This window comes from Diadema antillarum, unplaced genomic scaffold (assembly GCF_040938485.1).
Source record: "Diadema antillarum isolate AM-2024a unplaced genomic scaffold, OU_Dant_1.0 seq00000678_RagTag, whole genome shotgun sequence".
In the NCBI taxonomy this organism is placed as follows: Eukaryota; Metazoa; Echinodermata; class Echinoidea; order Diadematoida; family Diadematidae; genus Diadema; species Diadema antillarum.
The window spans coordinates 103,013-118,717 of record NW_027271583.1 but is presented as its reverse complement, the minus strand read 5'-3'; positions in this window follow the sequence as shown (position 1 = coordinate 118,717).

The window sequence follows — 15,705 nt, the reverse complement described above, 5'->3', positions numbered from 1 at the left end:
CTCAGGACTCGTCCTCAACGGGTTAAGATCGACTTATAATCTTCATGTTACACCTCCCAAGAGTACCATACTAGAGCTCATACTCCTGTGGTCAATGAACAAGGCCCAAATTTATCTACAAATAAATTATGATAGATTATATAGATCCAAAAAATTATCTACTGATTTGTGAGTATTGTTAAATAAGTTGTCTTTGAGAGAATGCTGTAAAACGAGGAATGCTCGCGTGCATTTTAATTTCGCAAATTTCGCGAGCGCCAAGATTCACAAAATTAAGATGCACGCGAAAGTTCTTGTCTACACTATATGCATTGAACTCCAGTGGCAATTCATGAAAATTTCATGCCACAAAAAAGGCCATCGGCTCCAATCCACAAAAATTTACTTGCCGCGAAAATAACATGTTTTACATTAGTCTATGTTGCAGTACGTATACCATTGGAGTATACACAATGGCTTATGTGTATGACCCATGAGCTGTGTACATTAGATGTTTGATGTACAGTGCACAAATACAATGTATAGATCGTGTCCGTAACTTGGCCCAATTGGCCAGGTGAGCAAAGGCTCCCTCCATTCAATGACAAAAGGTCCTCCCGTGATAAATTCCCAGAAAAGAAAAATAAAGATGCAAGACAATTGGACTACATCAATACATGATAAAGTTGATAATACAGTGTGCATGATTACTAAGAACTGTCAGTAATGAGTCGACTGTCTCCAAGGAAATTGAATTCCTTGAATCCTACTATGAATAAGTAAATGAAAAAAAATATGGTCATCAGATGACGTCAGCAAAGTTGATTGGTATCCTCTCAAAGGTGCCAAATGCCTTGGGATTAATAGAATATCAAAGTAAGGTCTTAAGTTGCATTTCATTATGTATTCCACTTGCGGAAGTCAAAATCGCTATGTCAGAGCTTTGTTAGAACCACAGCATTTTTGTTGAATCCATATTTAACAATTGTGAATGTGTTACATAAGTATTGCGAATGCCCAACCCTCTCTCCCCAAGCCGATGATCACATCACAGTAATACTGAGTTTGTGGGATATTGACACCATTCATTGTTTATACCAGAGAAGTACAATTGTATATTGGAAGCAAATGGAATGTAGATAGATGATGATGATGTGACCATTCATGTCTATATCACATGATGGTACACATCTTTTGTAACCACAGGAAGTTTATTGTATGTACAGCAAAGCTATGTAACACTTTCTTTTTCAGGTAACAAACTTGCTTCTTTGTTGCTTTTATTTTCGTCTGTACATGTATAATGAATGAGAAAGATATCATTGTTTGAGGTAGTATCATCTGTGGTGATATATACAATGTAACTTGTTGGACAGGGAAAGTATATTTCTTATCTTAATCAGTCTGAAAGAATATCTTAATCAGTCTGAAAAAATTCATTTTCTTGCCATCTTTGCCATGCTATCAGCCAGCGATCTGCTGTCAAGTTTCATCCTCCCCTTTGTATCATAAAAAAAGTTATCATGATAGTGCTAATCATAATGAATAATAGACCAGTTCGTGATTCCCCTTTGCGTATGAGCAGAAAAAGGTCATTTGTACCAACAGGCATTTTGGTTTGTAAATTCACGGAGATGAGCATCTGTGATGCGATGATTATTCATGTGATCCTCATCTAAATGGTGCTTGCCAGACATCCACCTGACAGCAAAAATGGTACATGTATTTTGCAGTATAAAAGGAAATAGGCTGTTATTGCATTCAATACAAAACAATGAAATGTATGCCTGCTGCTAAATTGTCAACTGATGGAGTATTCTGATCACCAGATCTACAATGTAAATGCGAGTTCATTCTTTGTTTGAACATGAATTCCATAAATTGTTACGTCGGGCAAACTTATGCATTATGCCGCTTTGAAAACGAGTGAAGTGCCTAACCAACTGAGAAAAAAGGAAGGTCATTAGTAGGCCTACCAATGTGTACATGAGCTAATTATGAACTGGCTTATTGCGACACCCCATTGTGTTCAATTTTCAAACAAAGTATGGCCTTGAATAGTGCATCACTTGATACATGTAGCTTGGACACTGACCAAGTCTCAACGACCCGAGATGGCAAGAAGTCATCCTCACTGACCACATCCTGGTACTGGACCAGCAGGTCTCTGTGGCTACTCGGAAACTACTCTGCTGTAGAGCGTGAAACTTGATCCCACGGTAGGGATCGCTAGCGCTCGGTCTCGACTGCCTAGACATCCAGCCAGCCTACATGCACATTTTGCCCCATGTACTGTGTACATATGAGGACACCCTGTGGTTGTACAATCACAGGGTACACCCATATGTACAGTACGTATCAGTTCATTTGATAAGAGTCCTCTGTGGAGATTTGTGCCTTCTAGTGTTGCATGGGTATCGTATGGACCACAAAATATGGGTTTGTTGTGAGTTATATGTCATGTTGTAGGTTAAGTACTTCAGGAATGAGGGTAGACGGTCATTAAAGGCACAGTTTACCTTTGGGAGCAGTGATTTCAAAAATGTTCAAGATATCACATTTGATGCATATATTTAGGTCTGTTGTGTCATAAAACATCCTACTACCATATAAAATTTTTGCAGTAAAGCCTAAAATATAAAGAGATATCAGTATTTTTCGCCATAATCCGTAACTGTAGACGGTTTAGTCAGGAAACATTCTTATTATAACTATTGTTTACATTTTGTGTATTTAACAACACTTAACATCGATTATATGGATTCAAATTTTTACAGTGGTTGTTTCCATCCCTGACTCACATTTTAGACTTATTTTAAAGCACTAATGCTGGATTTTTGTTTCATCTGCAAAAGGTAAATTATGCCTTTAAAGAGCCGACTGATGAATTGAACTCATGTGCAACTTGGTACCATAGCCGATGGATAAAGCCGCAAACATTAATTTTGGTTGTGTGTGTGTGTGTGTGGGTGGGTGGGTGGTGTATATGTGTACACTGTATTTACAGTCTCCAGGCTCTAAGCTTTCCAGTGAAATGGAATTTGTCTCATTCATTTAGAGCACAAACACACACACACACACACACACACACACATGCAAACCCACCTAAGAAATTATAAGAAAAGCAGTAAGCAGTAAAATATGGATATCAGCTTCAAAGTTAAAAGGGGTGAGGCAGTTTTGGTGAGGGGATAATTTTGTGGATGACATATACTCTCTATTGTAGCACATAGGATGGCTATATTATTGATGTCCGTGATGGTTGGTTCCAGACAAAAATATCAAAATAGATTAAAAATACACCATTAGCTAGAAAATACTGCATCCAATTTTTTTTTCTCAGTTACATAACATACCACCCTCAGAACATCTGCAGAGTGCCATCTAGATCTGCTCTTTCAGCATGCATTATTCCCATGCTGTCTGTGCAGTTGTGTGTCAAACTGGAACTTTTCCTCTTGTGATAAGCCTGTATAAGACATCAAAATGCATTGTCCTTTGGATTTGAACAGAAAGTAGTAAAGATATCAAGATATATTCTGATTTTCATAGTACACTTGCCTGTTTTCTGGCAATAGCCATATGCAGTGATTGATTATTTTCGCAGTATACTCTGCTTATATAGTTCTGAGTTTAGCAGGGTAGCAAAGTTCATGTAACAGGTTTATCTGCAATTTGATCAGTCTGTTGCAAAATCTGTCAGAGCAAACTTCTCTCAGAGCTACCATGGCATACTAGTGAAATTTGGCAATTTTTTTTTTTTTTTTGGTAAAAGCAGTGAGATGAAAAATGTGTAGGACCACACAGCTCAGAATTTTTATGCTTGAAACTGTTGAATATGAAATACACCTTGTACATGTACATTTGTACAGTGTACACAGTAGATCCTAGATATACATGTATAAGACACTGTGGGATGGCTTACCTTCTTAAGTTGGTTGTAACTTTCAAAGTATATGTTCATTTTCACTCTAGCCACATTCAGCTACTCTTATGTCATTAATTACAGTCTGAAATAGTATGAATAAAGATATCAAAGTAGAGTATATCCACTGTTCTAAAAAGTGTTGTTTGTTCATTTTTTTATTAGTCCTTTACAGCCATGGTATGAGAATGCATCACTTAAAAGCAGACTTGCTTGTTATAATTGTTACTTGGTATTGATTGCAGAGGTGATTGATTGTCTTAGGCAGTCTGTGCAATTTCTGGGTCTAACTCTGTTGAACACCATTTGACTGAGGAAAATTAAAGTTAATTAGGCCCCCACCAAAAACGGTGCTAAAAGCATTATTGATTATATAACATACAAACATTTTTTTTATGTTAGACTTGTAGAAGCAATTCGTAAATGCAGTTTTCTGCTGTACAGGTAATGAAAAGAAACAGGCAAAGATGACCCAATGAAATTTTAATTTTTACAACCAAGTGAAATTCAATCTTTTATCACAAAGAAAGTTTATTTTTTAACCATAAGCCCGACAGGTGTTTTGATGGCAGAACTTTGGTACATGTATCATGTTTTATGCTTCTGTATAATCCAATGTGTTCATCTTTGTGAATATGACCGGATAGCAAGTTACATAGATTCCATACTAGGGACAATATATTGTATGATCCTACCTTTTCATTTCATGGATTAGACCCAACATAAAGAATTATGTTGTATGTTATTACATGTATGTCTATGTATATATGTATGATACATATGAATATATATGGCTATTCTTCAATAAAGATAAACATCCATTAAAAGATGTCACAAATAAATTCCCTCTTCCTTATATTGTATTTCATTCATTGAAGTGTCAGATGTCAAACAGTGAAATGTGTTCTTTATCAACTTGGTGATGTAAATCTGCAATGGGCATTTTTTTTTTTTAATATATAAAGTTGTACATGTGTAACATTGTACACATTTTTTGTTCATCTTCTGTGAGATAAAGTCTTCAATGAATAGCTTTACTTAGTATACTATACTGAGAATCATCGCCTCCACTCTATCATGGCATGTAGAAGAACACACAAGAACATTGCTACCTCATTTGTCAAGCATCACTGTCTGCACCCCTTTATCCCAATATGTACAATGTTTGTTACATCATGCTACAGGACGATTACCACATACCGGCACATCATTAAGAATCATTATGAAGGATGGTATAAGGGATATGTACCATATGTCAAAAAAAAAAATAAAAATTACAACGGGGCCCTCCGCAATGATATCTTTAAAAATGGTGAATCAATCTAAATACAAATTCAGGGTATGAAACTATAACTCATTGCCCACATGTTACAGAAAAGCCCATTCGATTTGCTTCAGTGGTTAGAGAGAAATGAAGAATTTTGTAGAGGATGTCGGGAATCTCTTCCATCCAAATTCTGTCTATTATTCACACACAAAGAGCATTGAATTGCTAAAATTGGAAGAACCAGACTCATGACATGCTTTACAACAATCCACATTTCTCTGTGACCGCTTAACCAAATTGAATGGGGTTTTCTGCACAATAGAGCTAAGATGTTATATTTTATGACCCTGAAGTAGCACTAAGACAGGTCGATCATATTTTTTTTTTTTTTTTTTTTTTTGGGGGGGGGGACATACTGTATAATAATCCTGTATCACCGGTATCTCCTATACACATTCACAATATGCACTGTTTTTTCATAGATATGATAGTATAGAAAAAGTATACATGGTGTAATTATCATAATCAAAGGTCTAAACCTAAAAGATACTCGTCATTCCTGTTATTCCACTGATAGGCATTGTGCATATTTTTAGCAGAATAAACGTATACATTTTGTAATTGCAACTGCAAACACAGCTAAACCAATGACAAAGAAGTTGCATTTATTTTGTTGCCATGGTAGTAGCCCATTTTGTGATCATGATATATAAGCCTTTAATTCATCCACCTAATAAGCCCGTTTTAAAGGTAAAATGTCATTGGAGAATGAACAGAGATATCTGTTTAGATTCTTTATTTTGTGAAGTAAATGCCATTATCAATTATATACATTTCCATTAGGGTATACATGTAGTTTTGGATGAGATGAAGATTGCGGTTTTAACTTTTTGCAAGATAATTAGAAACCACTTAATGAAACATACAAAGCATTTAGGTACAATTCTAATGGGAATTGAAAGTTTATTAATTTTGATGAAAATTGGTTTTGAAATAGCAGAGCATATTCAAAAACAAAGTAAAACGAAGAGGTCCTAAGAAAAGGTGGGTCCCCACCTATATAAAAGGTAATCGTTTAGTTTTGCTTGAGACCTAACTTCAGGTTTCTAACATTTTTTTTTTTTCGGTGAGATAATGAGAAACCTCTTATAAAATGTGAAAGACCATGTCATTCCAAAAGGAATTCAATGTTTATTTGATGAAAATTGGTTTTGAAATGGCTGAAATATCCGAAAAAGAGCAGTCATAATAAAACGTGGGACCCACCTTTTATAACGATCGCTTTTTTTTTTCTTTTTGGATGTCTCAGCAATTCCAAAACCGATTTTCATCAAATGAACTTTGAATTCCTCTTAGAATAGTATGCTCTGTAGTATACTATTTCATAAGTGATTTCTTGGTATCTCGCAAAAAGTTAAAAGCCCAAATCTCATCTCCACCAATATTGTACCATCCCTTTAAGACGTCATTGGTTTTGTATTTCTCACTCATTTCTAAACTCATTTTCATCAAGTAAACTTTTCATTCCTCTTAGAATTGTGCACTTTTCAATTTATTTCAAATAGGGGGTTTCTAATTATCTGACAAAAAGTAAATATCTGAATTCCCGTATTAACCAAAACTACCGTTCCTTTGATCATAACATTTTAGATTAGTTCAGCCTTGTAAACTAGTTATTTAATACATTTAAATGTTTTATTTCTATTAACGAAATGAAAAAGAAATAGCCCCTTTTGCGGTGCCACATCATGGTATATGTCATGACCCAATTCTCTCTCTCTCTCTCTCTCTCTCTTTATAGCATTTTGTCCATTTGGCCATTGATATATACAAACGTACACAGTTTGGCACTACTAATAACTTAATTAAAATTTGTACATCAAGTACTTGAATAACTTTACATTGCATCTTTCGTTTGGTTACATTTCGTTATTTATCGAAGGTATACGTTATTCCCAAGGTTAGTAATTCCAAAAATTAAGTAAGCTTTGTTATTTGGAAGAATCCGAAAATAAAACAAGGTTCTTTATTCCCAAGGTTAGTTAATAAAAAACAAACAAACAAGCAAACTAAAAAGTTTCGTTATTCTGAAGGTTCGTTAGTCCGAAAAAGAAAGATCTGTAGCCCTAATCAGATTGGTAGTACGCACCTTTTATTCTATTCCCGATTTAACGAACATCTGCAGATAATTAATATATGCAACAAAATGTTCGGATTAACGAACCTTTGGCATAACAAACATCACCTTTATTTCACTCCTATGTTTACATCTAAAACAACATCGAACCTGTACGCAAATCCCCCCCCCCCCCCCACTAAAAAAAAGAAGAAGAAAAGATAAATAAAGAAGGGGGAGGGTGAGGGGACAGAGAGATAGGGTAGAAAACATCGCAAAACCTGTCTTCTGATAATATGAGTGCAAATCCAAACAAGACGAACTTAATGTGTATGCACTGAAAACGCAAGTCGTGCGTGAGGTGATAGGCCTACTTTATACGGTGGGGACTTTTTGTAAAATTAGAGTGCAAAAGTCGCGTTTATAGAGCATTTAAAGGCAAATTTCTAGAGAATTAAGCATAGCGGGAAAAAAAATCAGTGCGAAGGACTATATGATTATAACACACCGGGGTATATTTATGTGACGGTGAGATCCGAGGCGAGGGAGGGTGTGGGATAACCCCTCCCACGGTAGGGATTTTTTTTTTTTTGTGAAAAAACAACAACGTATTACAGTCGCGTTCATAAAACATTTTAAATCAAATTTCTAGGAAATTAAACACAGTAAAAAAAAAATGCACTGCGGAGGACCATATAATTTTAACATACGGGGTGACGTATTGAGATCCTCGGCGAGGGAGCGAAGCGACCGAGCGGGGGAGTGTGTTGGAGGGGGGATATCCCCCTCCCACGGTAGGGACTTTTTGTAAAAACAGAGTAAAAAAGGTCGCGTTTATAGAGCATTTTAAATCAAATTTCTCGGGAATTAAAAAAAAAAATATCACTGCGAAGGACCATATGATCATAACTTATGAAAACTATTCATGTTACTATGTATATACGGGCAGAGCAAGCGCGTCACTTTCACTTTGTAATTCGACTGAAATGTATTCATTAAAGGCTTAAACGTGATCGTATTGTATATAGAGCAATGAAAATTATTCTTATATTGCCAGAGAGCATATAGAAGAAAAGGAAAAATGAAAGATTTACTAAAGGTATGTTTCAGGGGGCACACTGGAGGACGCGAGGCTACCATCGATGCACTAAATTTACTCATAAGTAGGCCTAATCATAAGTCTATAGATGTATAATAATGTATATTGTTAGTGTATCATAATTTTCGCGTTTTCAGTTAAGAAATTGACAACTTTTAGGCAAGAAAGTGTTTTTATTGTTCATTTTTTCTTTAAATAATTGATTAATTATTTGTCGGGGGGCGGGCAAAAACTCGTTTTGCCCCCAAAGATTTTATTGGGGGGGGGGGGGTGCCCTTGATGAAAGATGATGGGTGATCTATTGCTTGGAGTCAGAAATCAAAGAAACGACAGCAAGGAATCACTTTCTTTTACAGTTCCTAAACAGGATATGGAGACTGTTTACACGAGGCCATTATCTGCACACCGCATAATGATGGTGTTTGCACTTCCGCCCAGACTCGTCGTTATGGACTTTACCTTTATCAGGCCAGATGGGACTTCCCTCACAGATCGGAGGGGAAATAACAAATGTATTGTTTCGATCTTTGAATAACTTACAATCACAGACAGACATACAAAATTCATATCAATCAGAACAGCGTTCTATAATTGATGCGCAGTGAAGAAATATACTGTACGTACATAGACTCCTTTACTTTAATAAACAAATTCGTTGCGTGCACGATTATGTTTTGTAAGTTTCTCATTACCAACAGAAAACCATAAGTTATGCATTTGTTCTGTTCATTGTGAATTTTTTTTTTTAGAATGAGATTAGACTGTCACTGAACCTTCGGGTGATGTTTGTTAATATTCCCAAGGTTCGATATTCCGAAACACGCAAATTCCCTATGCAGATATTTGTCGATCCGAAAATTGAATAGATTTCGTTTACTCGAACATATTTTGCGGCGGCCGTATTCCGATAACTATTCCGAAGGTCCGTTAATGCGAAAATGAAATAAGATTCGTTATACAGAGGGTGCCTTACTCCAAAAATGAAAAGATGGTGCTTACCAATGAGCCTTCGGAATGACGAACTTCTCTTTCCTCCCCCATTTACTCCCCCCCCCCCCCCCCCCCCATTTTTGAATCATTCTAACCTTCGAAATAACGAATTACATACTGTTCATTTTCAGATTAACGAACCTTCGGAATGGCGATTTCTCACCGAATATACAGTGTGTTGAGTAGGCCCTATTATAGATATATAGATATATAGATATATAGATATGAGTGTCTTCTGAGAATCCTGGAAACAAGCTCGTTGCAAGAAACAACCTTGTTGTAGTGGTCTGTCTTATATTATTTATACATGTCATTTATTCCGACTTTTAGAACGGCTAAACCGAATGCATGAAATCACTTTTATCTATTATATATCATCAGTGCTTGCAAAAATGCACCTGTGTGTGTGTGTGTGTGTGTGTGTGTGTGTGCGTGGGTAAGTAGGTACCTAGATTTTGTTAACGCTCATATTATGGTCCGATTGTAGGTTTAGGGCACAGCTTATAGGTTAACAGTGACTTTCTATAAATTGCCACATTGCCGAAATAATTTGATTGAATTGAAAATGAATTGATATGAAAATGTCCTCCCGCAATGACAGTATACCGCGAGCAATAAACTCAGGATCTAACCGTTTGAATCATCCGGATAAAAGCTACACCAAAATCTCTCTTCCATCGAAAAAAAAAACGCGAAAGCGATTTACAACGTATTTCACGAGCACGAGGAAAGCTGCGGCGATGCGCCCGTGTCTATCACCCCCCCCCCCCCCCGCACCCCCATCTCACTGTCGCTTTCGACGTACTCCGCTCGTTTGTCTTGTTGTCTCTATACAGATTGATTATTCACCATCTCCATCAATGCGAGCGTATACCAGGCTCGCCGTTGTTTGTATACCATACAATACTTGCGATGCACGAATACAAGATACTTGGGAATAATATTGTCAGGATATTGTTAGCCAAGTATGATTGGTGGTGAGTCAATTTTGACATGATGAGACAATTGGATGTCCTGTTTGACATTCAAAGACAGTGTAGCCCTTTTAGCGTGCCATTATTTTCATTCAAAATAGGCCTATTGATAATGTAAACATGTAAACATATTCTATTTTTATTGCAGGAATGTGAATACATTATGTGAAATTTTGGCGACTCAACAATTCAATTCAATTCAATAGTTTATTTATTTCCATCATCACAAGGAAAAGAAAAGAAAAAGTTGACATAATCCAAAGTGATACAGTTTTTTTTTTTCATTTCTCTTACACTCGTCCGATAAAGGATTTTTTTCAATACAATATAAAGTATATTATACACGAATGATGTCGTAAAAAAGAAACAATGCACTTTGTCATGGCAACAAAAATAGTAAATAATCACAATGATGGAAAACAGTGTTCCACTAAAAAAGCCACGCTTGTAAAACGTGGAACACTGGAACAAAACAACAACAGCACCAATTTGTTATACACTGTACCAATAAGACATATTCATTTAAATTCTTCTATATACTATTGTACATTTTACTAATTGATATAATGATGTTGATACTATGAACAATACTTACTAGGATTTTAGGATGCAAACGCATAAACTATATAACATATCACATTTGTGGCACAGACACTATGGGGCCAGGTGTGCCAGGAAAATTGAACGGAAAGGAAGATATGCAATCGGCCACAAAAAACATAACGACGACAACAACAACAACAACAACAATAACACAATACACAGAAATAACAAAATTTGAGGAAATGCACTCAGACAGATACTGGACAACGAAGAACGAGGAAAAAGGAGCAGGGAAGAATAGAGAAGGAAAAGGAGAGGGATGGAAAAGGTCTGTGGACACACTACAAAATCTCAAGGAAAAGTGAAACATGACGAGTGTTTTCATTGAACAGAATTAACTGATATATTTAGAAAACAAATATTTTTTGAGTTTATACTTAAATGTAATTAACTTCACAGATTCTTTTAGATCATTATCTAAGCTATTCCAAAATCTGGGTCCGGTATAAACAAATGTATTTTGAGTGTGTACAGTTCTAACTAAGGGAAGATGAAATTCTTAAGATTGTCTAGTGGGATAATTATGTACGTGGCTGTTACGGTGAAATAAAGAATAAAATATTTTGGGTAGATGATTGCAGTTGTAATTAAACATAAATTGACAATTGACATAAATTGATCAACACTGGTAGGCCGAGTTATAAAAGATTGATACTTGCATTTTACGTAAACAACACTGAAGATTACTTTGAAGATTAGTACATATAATTATATTTATATATGTATTAAAAATATCTATAGAATATGTTCTTGATAGGAGAGGTGTTGGTTACTATCATGCCTAGCCTGTTGTTTTTTGTTGCTGTCCTCGTCAGTAGGCCGTACTTAATTGGGTTATTAGATCAAGCAAAGTATAAGTAAATAAATCTCATTTTCTTCACGTTAACTCTTGGCATTTTGCTGAAAGAAATTAAGACAATATTCTTCCCGTGGCCTAAACTCCATTCGCGTTAAAATATAATATTTTGATACATGATATAATGTAAAACAACAAAACACAAAGTTTAACAAAAGAAAATTCAATAAGAATATTCGGAGATTAAGGGCTTTGAATATTACATTACTTCGAAGTGTTTTTGCTGCTATTTCGTGTTTTAAAATCTGACTGATTACACGCAAACTTTATTTTGGACATTTTGATCACGGGGATAAACGATATCAGAATAGAAATTCATCACTGAAAATAATGCAAATAAAAAAAAAAGAAATGTAGGCCTGGTCGAGATCGGTTTTTATTTCACAATATTGCATTCAGAAAATTAAATAAAATATCAAAATCAATGTTCTTGTCTTCTTTTCCGTCACCGGCCTTGTAATGTATAACATATTTTCCATATCCTCTTTAATCATCTTCTTATCTGATTACACTTCTTTATTACGAAGAGTCGTAATTGCGACAATGAAAGGTTCGAAATTTTGAAGGTTCGTTTCTTTTAAAAAAAATGAATAAATTTTCGTTATTTCGAAGGCGTGTTATACAAAATAAGGGACGTAATTCCAAAAATTCGTGAGTACGCAACATTTTTTTTTTTTTCATACTCGGACTAACGAACCTTCGCAATAACGCCATAAAAGTTCGGATTAACGAACATAATAAGTGTAGGGAATTTGTGTGTTTCGGAGTAACGGACCGTCGAAATGACAATCATCACCCTTCTTATCTTAGACTATTATTACGTATTACTTTACAGCGTTTTAGTGCATATTGCCTTGAATAGACTTACGAATAATGGGATCAAATTTAAGAAATGGTTATTAATATTTCATTACTGCAGATATACATGTATAGCTTTACCATTGAAGGAACAACCAGTCCGCATAATAGCTGATCAATAGCGGGTGATGCAGAGTCCGTGGATAGGCGAATATTTTCTTTTTATACCGCTGAATTCTGGTGCTGTTTTCATGGCGAGTTAGTTCATTGTAGCTAGCTGTAGTTACAATGTGGTAGTTTAAATCTTTGCACTAAAACCATGAATATACAAAATAACACTATTTATTATACTGTGATGTGACAACATACTGTCGGCAATGAGACTACCTTGTGTAGATCCTGTTCCCAAATCCATAAAGTTTATGCTTTTGCAAAAGGCTCAATGGAGAAGAGCCAAAAAAGCAACAACACCAAAATAAAAACAGAATAAAACAAAACAAACAACATACTTTTGCAAATATTAGTTTTTTTGTCGACAAATGATATGATATATTTCGGAAAAATGGAAAGTTGTACATTTTATACAAAAAAAAAATCGACCACTTAATTACCATATGAAAATATGCATTACATCAATTGAAAACAACAATATTGTATATTTTTCACTACCTCCATATAATTTTTCCATTTTCAATGAGGAAAAAAAATCCAGAAGTAATTGTGAAAGCATACTCGTAAGCATATATAGTTCTGACGTCTGTAGGCAATGACCTGACAACGGATGAAAGGGTAAGTTAAATTCACCGAAGATAATGTGATTTTAAAGTGACATCCCCGTCAATTAGAATGATTGAAGTTGACTCGTATGTAGATAAAGTAAAATCAAACCGTTTCAGACATCATATCAAAATTGAATGTTCGATTGAAAAAAAAGAGAAGTTGTGAATGTATATGTTTTCACGAAATAAGGCTATATAATTCCATAATTCTTTCAATGACCTGCGCACAAGACTTAGCCAATTATTGTTGATCAAAATGAAATGATTTTGCAATGATGATTTTCTTTCTATTATTCGGATAGGAGGTTGTACAATGTAACATTCAGATTTTGAGTAATCCTACAGGAGCATTCCTAGGTGACCAATATATATTTTTTTTAACGTAAAAAGTGACATTTTATGATATTAAGATATTTCTTTTAATGTTTTGCCGGAATTTTATGAAAAGTTTTGTTAGTTAGTTTTTCATTTTACTCTGTTTGATTTTAAGAGTCAAGTTGAGCATGGATGAAATGGCTTTTCACTTGTATTCCGAAATCTAATTTTGTTGTTGTTAAGAGAAATCATCCCTCTCAATGCTTAGCATATTTTTTTTTCGTCAACAAACAGAATATATAGTAGCAAATAATATCTTAAATCATTGCAGTTGAGTTTGGGGTTTTTATATTAGATTATCTTTGCCAAACATAACCTCCTCTCGTTCAAAGAAGAACTTGATATCAACCGAAATGTTGGTTCTTCTCTTTGGAGATCTACATTTACTTTATGATATAGGTATAAACGTTCCTCTAGAACAGGACTGACGTGATGAAACCTTTATCCGCTACCTTTCTACAGTTCACTCATCATCAATATATACAATACAGTCTAAATTCCTCCTCCCAGGATGCACCATATCATAGTGAATGCCTCTTTTTTCCTCACACCCGTTTCCCTTATCCGTTATTTATGCATGCAGTTTCCTGTCAATTGCAGCTTGATTATTACAGTCTCCTTGCAGTTTGTGTTCACCTGCTCCTCTTTTCAATTTCGTCGTGTATTTGATAATTTTTTATCAATTTTTATTCCCCTTTCAGTCATATTTTTACAAACGAAAAAAATATATATATACTCCCATTCAGGTATTGGAATAGAGCTTCTTTCTTTCTTTCTTTCTTTTTGAGCGCTTGCATATCATGTCGACTGTGTATAGAATATGATTAAGAATATTACGGATAAGATTAATCCACGCTCATGGCAAGTTAAGAAGTTAAGCTGAATTTTTTGACTTGGTGAGAATTTGATAGTTGATGACTTCATTTTGTCGATTAAAAAAATCAACAAAACTTTCATTACATTTTGCATTCATTTAGTGTTCTAAAGCAACAATAATGTTTCTATAAAATGAAATGTCAACTTAGCTTCATTAATTTGACACAAAATAATTTGATCTGTGTTCGTGGACCATATTATGACTCGTGGGTATCGGTCTCGTTGGCTGACCCCGTTTGACCAGGCCGTCAAGAAGTCAATACTCGTTAATCCAGGTGCAGATGATCCAATGTCTAGAAATGAGACTCTCCCTGCATGCTGTAATGAATCATGACGGCATCATAAATATTACGCTCTCGGAGGCCGGGAGATGCATTGGCTCCAAGACATGCGACTGCTTCTTATATCATTCATGTATATATATATATATAAATATATATATATATATATATATATATATATATATATATATATATATATACATATATATATATATATATATCACCGCCAATTCTTTATCAATGTTCATGAATAAACGTCCTTTATACAAACTGCCTTTTCAGATAGAAATTTGGTGGAAGTCTGATGCATGGTCTCCGAACGAAGAATCAAACAGACACGTTTTTTGTTATACATAGTCCTCGCAGAAAGCAGAAATGAACATGAAATGCATGAGGAGGAACATATTTATGAACATGAACATGAGCATGGACATGAACATCTGTGTGCCTTTGAATATGTGTATACCTTCTCCCATTGTGCCCCCATGCTGAATTTCATTATAAACAAAAGAACACTATTCTAATCGCTATCATTTTGACGGTCCCATCATGACACGCAACTCTGATGTCATTGAAGAGCTGAATTCCATGAGACGCTAAACTTTTTGATACCATCTATAATATATGAAATACAAAAATGACCAACGTTCGACTGGCATAGAAGCAATTAACGGAGGGAGAAACAAGTAATACTATTATTCATGGTAATCTCCAAATCGTTCAGAACAACACAAACTTAACAGTCAACTTATATTGTACTTTTGAAACATTTGAAACATTCTATAAA